Here is a 6,395-nt window from a genome sequence, read left to right on the forward strand (position 1 = left end):
ACTTATAGAGAAGCCAACAGGATCGCTAATTGGATAGCAAATCATACTATTCAAATGGGGCAAAAGATGAGGTGGCTCAATGATTTAAACAAACATGTGGATCTTAAAGCAATTATTAATTATTATGTTATTCATTCCAGAGTGGGAAAGATTTGCTTGGATTAGAAATTTAATTATTTGTAGGAATGGCCTTCTGATTGTCAGATTACCATCCTCGAGAAGGTACATTCATGTGAAGGCTATGTGTTCTCTGCACGTATCCTCAAAAAGGCATCCTCGATATCGTGTCACAAAAAATTGGTCTCACTTCTACCTCTCTGCTATCGATATTTGGGTGTCTCTAGTTTTTTTTTGCTTGGCAAAATGGGAGGTGGACCAAGGAAGTAGGAACCCAAAAAATGTGATGATTGGAAGGCTAGGCAGGATATTTGGAAGATTCTTCAGAAAGGGAAGGTGGTCAACTACCTAGAGCGGTTGCATGGATTCAAACCCCATGTCACTACTGCCTTCTTCAAAAACTAGGTGGACAAAAAAGTTACTTTACATGGAGTTTCTGTAAAGTTTACTGAGGAATTCATTGCTGAGGTCACTGGTCTCCCCATGAAAGGTATCAAGTTTTCGAAGCAGACCAATATTTCCAACATGGCCTATAAAAAATTCTCGAAGACGGATGAAGAGGAGATGCAATTGGAGAAGAATGGTGACTTCTTTGATGTGCAACAGATAAAAGATATTTGGTGTGATGTGCTTGGTTGTATTCGTGAGTATTTCATCCTTGATGGAAGAAATAAAAGGGTGCACAAATTCCACTTTGTCTTCCTTAACCATTTTAGGTACAAGGATAGAATTTCCTTCCCTTTCTATTTGCAGTTTTCTTTGCTCCAAAGTTTGAATGCCCATAAAAAGAAATAGTCTCGACCCATCTTAAATGAAGGTATGATTTTACTCATTGAGGGTTTTTGTAAAAATAAGTCCATTGCTTCGTCTCCGTCCACTAGCAGGAAAAAGAGCCCTAAACCCTTAAAAGGTAAAACTGATGAGAGTGTTAAAGAGAAAATTAAGGCTAAACCAAAACCCTCGAGCTCTCAAAGACAAATTGAGGAAGAGGATATGGAGGTGGAGAGCACTAAAGGCTCAGACAAGAATGTACCTGAGGAAGAGGAGGGGACAGATGCTGGGGAGTTTAGCTCTAACCTGGATGGTTACCTGGATTCAAAAGACAATAATGAGGAAGGGAGAGAGGAAGATACTACTGAGGAGAATTTGGAACAGAGTAAGTTTGATAATGAGGATACTCATATTGTGTCTGGGGGAGGTGATAAAGAGAAAGATAATTTAAATGATGATCTAGCCATTTTGAGTGAGGAGGAAAACATGGGGAAAGCTTCCACTCCTATTAAGGAGATTGAGGGACAAGATAAGGAGGGCCAGAGCTATCATATTCATGCGGAGTCTAGTGAGGAGGAGCCGTTGGATGGGGGGATTCATATTGATAAAGTTGGCCCCTTACCACACACCACTGTTGATGACACGGGTGAATCCCCGGCGAGGGAAACCAAACTTTCCTTCCTTCACTCTACTAAACAAAAATTTGACTCTTTCCTTCAGGTCGACTCCTGGTTATACAATGAAATTATGGGGCTGAAGAAGAAAGTGGATATCTTGCAACATAGCCAGGAGGCTAATTGGGTTATTATTCAACACATGGAGGTGCAAATGGGAGATATCCCAAAAAAACTGAAGGATTATGAACAGAATCTTAGGGCGCTCATCAAGGAAAGTGGAACAAAAATGGAGCAAGTTCCCTCAAGCATCTGTGTAGCTGCGACGACATTGGGAAAAAGAGCTAATGAAGGAACCATATCTTCGGAGGGCCCAAGCAAGAGGACTAGATAGAGTTCGAGGAAGAAAGCTTTGATTGCTGCTGCATCTTCGGCTGCTAACTCCATCCAAGACACAGAAAAGATTGGTAAGGAGGTAGTTAAGATGATTACGGAACTGCAATAGCTTCCTGGGTCTTCTTTTCTGGTCAGGTTCTTGTTCAGGTCCTGTTAGCTGGTTGTTACTTCTGGTTCCTGTGTTTGGTCCTGTTTTCTGGCTTTTAGTTTTTAATATGTACTAACAGTTCCAGGTCCTTGTAAAACCTGGGTACTTTATTTGGACTTTGTTAGTGGTTTCAGGTTCCTATAAAACCTTATTTTGGTTCTACTTTTTAGTAGGTTTATCCTATTGGATGGCTTGTTTTTTCCTTTTTTGTGGATGTGAAAGGGTTTTGGGGTCCCTTCAAAACCTATTTTTACCGTAATCTAAAACATGGAACTTAAATGAAATTAGCATCAATGATAGTTTTTAATTGAATGTTAAAATTATCATTGACATTCAATTTTATAATTAAACTACCTACAAATCCATTAGCTATCAATTGCATATTCTACTACTAATTCGACATCAATAATGAACACCAATGCAACCAATTTATTCTTATGAAACTTAAGGAGATAAGAATAACAAAATGATAATATCCCATTCATACTTCCAATGTATATCATAATACAAATTTCTTTTCTTCAATACATCCTAATTTCAAATAATGCTAAGGCATTCCTCTCAAGATTACATTCAACACAATATCAAGCAAACAATGGGGTGGTGAAATCATCATATCAAAATACACAATGGAAGGACCTTTACAAGTAAGATAATTTCACCATCACTCTATTAGCAAATGTATGAACTCAATAACATCATTCCTATGATAATAAATTCACATAACAAAATGGAGTTGTCCTCCATTTCAATACATATACAATAGTGTTCACTTCTTCTATGCAAGGTAAGACTTCTCATCTTCCAAATATCCAAAACTCCAAGCAAATACCTACAACACAAGTGACCAAATGTAGAACCACGGAGGCTCACCTCCCAACCTAGGCCTCAAGGAGTCCACCCACCAAGCTTAGGGAAACAAGGCACAAACAGTTGCATACTACACATTCTCCTATCATGCATGATCACAACAATATAACAAAACTCTACACAATACATTACAAGACAACCCAACCCAAGGCTTGCACAAAGATTCAACAATTGAATCAAATTATAGGGTGAAGGTGGCCTCTCTCCATGAGGAGGATTTCCAAACAATGATTCACAAATATGCACATATTATCATTATCAACATGCCCTTTCGAGGCTTACAATGACTTCCCTCTTCACACACCTCCTTATACCTCCCAAAAATGCAAGTAACTAAAAGTCGATATTTCATTGAACACATAAAAATCATATCCACACATGGGAGAGTTCCTCAACTACATGAGTGAGCCCAACTAACCCCTTCACCCAAGCATCTCTTCCCTCCCAAGGGTGAGTGATGCTTCACATCCATTACACAAAACACACACAACATGTAAACAACAAGATTCAAGGTAAAAAACACATAAAACTTCTCACATGCAACATTCAAACAAAAGATCTTTTCCCACAACTCACATTTTCAATACACCAAATTTATCATGGAATGAAGAACACCATATCAACTCTACATGCAAAGGAAGAACACCATGGATCGTGGTTACCAACCTCACTCCAAGCAATGGCAAATGAAAGTTGTAGTAGAGCTCCTTATCCTCTTCCTCCAAACCCTAGTTGTCTCTAAAGATAGAGAGTGGCCAAGTAAGTTTATAATTTGGTCAAGCCTTTATGTATCACTCTCATTTTCGTATTCAATGTAAGATTCATGCTTTTTGGGGTCTCCTAGGTCGTCTAGGCACCCTAGTGGTCATTATTCGCCCCCTAACTTAAAGTATTAACATGGGTAGGGCTTATTTTTGTCACAATTACACCTTATAACTACTTAATGGCCCTCACAATGCTAAGTAAGTTCAAATTTCAAATTTTTGATGGTGGTAACCTTGTTCTCTTCACTAATTTAAGGCAATAAATCAAATTTCTCAATTAAGGTATTTAACTCTAGATAAGGTGGCCACATGGTCCATCATCAAGAACATGTCATTTTCACATAAAGAGTACAAGTGTCAAGTGACACACAAAAAATTTACCATACATCACCCATGACACGTTCATAATCTACACATGAAATACATACCACACACACACATCTCACGTTTACAAAATAAACACATCACAATGAGGTTTACGAATCTTATAAAGATTCACCTTGGCAGTGTCATATTAACATGTGTTTATACCTTGTTTCCCCATAATGTTTCCATGGTTCCTTTTGTGCACACTAAACTCGAGCATCATTAGTCTAATGAAAAGCCACATATAAAATATATATGAAAGTAAAAATACATGATAACTTTGTTATTCTACCATTCACATACAACACATTCCATAATTAACTTCCTATTCTCCATCATTTACATATTAAGCATTTAATCATTAACCCTCAACAACAAATTGCATATTACTAACTTTCCTAACAAGATCAAATTAAGCACTAAATCACATCATAAATTCCATCTCTTTCATAATAGTGAAATACTAAGTAATATCCATTAATTCATCAACTAAGACAATTAAGTCCTAATGCATACCATAATGAAAGGTCACAAGGTAAACATCATCAGATAAGTAGCAAAATTTATTGAGTATCAAAATATATGTCGAGATATCCAATCCTAGGTAACAAAATGGAAATACAATATCTATGCTATGATGGGTCGGGGTGAGGCCTCACACCAGGGAACAAAACTTCCTTACCCAAAATATTTTTGACACTTCCAATGCAATGTGAGCAATGTGATTTGAATGCATAACCCAACTAATTATCAAAGATGTGGTCCTCCGACAACCTTTTTTTAAAGACTACCCCTACAAAACCAATGTCACATCAGCAATCTGCATAAAATGTGGAAATTCAAAGAGAGTCAAATTCATTTGAATGTTGACTAGTCAACAATAATTTTAATTATCATTCAATTTAAATAAATACATATATGTACAAGTATGAAGATAGGAGATAAAATCAAAGGTTTGAAAGAAACCATAAACCAGTTGCCTAAATACCATCACATTTTGAATCTATTGTCCATGGTGATAGAGGCTCTAGAACTTGTCAAAGAACACAAGCTCGGGTGGCAATATTGTGGGGGTGCTTTACCACCCTACCAAAAAGTTGTTAAGCTCCCTCAGAATCTTTCTTGACACAAAATATACCCAACCTGACATCGAGGAATTTTAACCAAGGAAAACTGACAGAAGAGTAATGGAATTGTGCTACATGATACATTCATATTAGGATATTGTTGTAACATTTTGTATACTTCAAAACATATAGTGTAAATCTAAGTCCATTTCATACATGTAGAAATATTATGCCAAGATTCTCTTTTAATGCATAACATGTCCCAATTCACATATGCATGAACTACACATATATAGGAATGGAGTTCAAAAGAGATGATAGAGTAGAAATTAAATAATTATACATGTGGTTTGTTTTCCCTATCAAGAACATAGAAATTTACAACTTAACATAAGCTCTTAACATATTCATATTCTTAGAGGAAGAATTCTTTAAGAGAATAAATGTGTATAAGGAACACTCATTATTTCTTGTGGCAACAATTGGTTACAAAATCACCATACAACTACTTCCAAATCTAGATATAAATATTATCAAACTAGACTAATCACTTGGCAAAAAGATGTTAATATCATTATAAAATGAATTAACAAGTCATGCTTTGATTTCTCTATAGCTGTGCACTTAACATCAATGCATTATATTAGGAAATTCATACTACTGAGTAATATCAACTGAACATCTTTACCATTGAATAATAATAATTTTAACTTCAGAATTTCACATAATATCAACTAAGCATTTCATCCACTAAATATTAATCATTTTGACATCAAGTGTGTTTGAGTCTTTACATTTTCATGCTACCGTGGTTATTCAATTCAATAGAAGAGTAATCATTTTGGCAATAATTTGACGATAATAATCCAATGGTTATTATGCATTCACCTATCCTGATGTTGGAGGAGCATACTGAATAAAAAATAAAAGGGAGGCATTTGCATTCTAAATAGACAATAGGAGAAAAATTCTCCCATCATGATATAAAGACAATGTTTTGTGCAATCACAATCAACAAGATGTGTGGGAAAAATAAGTTGGCATTCTAATTGCAGACAATAATTACACTTTTCTTCTACTATTTTTCTAGTCTTTCTACAACTATGGATGCACTACTAGCATATTTCTATGCTTCCCAATTCATCCTAAAGGAACATAGAGTGAATGGTCTCACATGAAAGTACTCTCATTCCTTATGCAGGTAGTCAGTGAATAGAATTCACCAAAATAGAAAGAAAGTGATGCAAGAGCATCTTGGGTGTAAGATCAATCTTGCATCACC

Source organism: Cupressus sempervirens, chromosome 5 (genome assembly GCF_028749045.1).
Source record: "Cupressus sempervirens isolate cs-2001-9-10 chromosome 5, ASM2874904v1, whole genome shotgun sequence".
NCBI classification, from domain to species: Eukaryota; Viridiplantae; Streptophyta; class Pinopsida; order Cupressales; family Cupressaceae; genus Cupressus; species Cupressus sempervirens.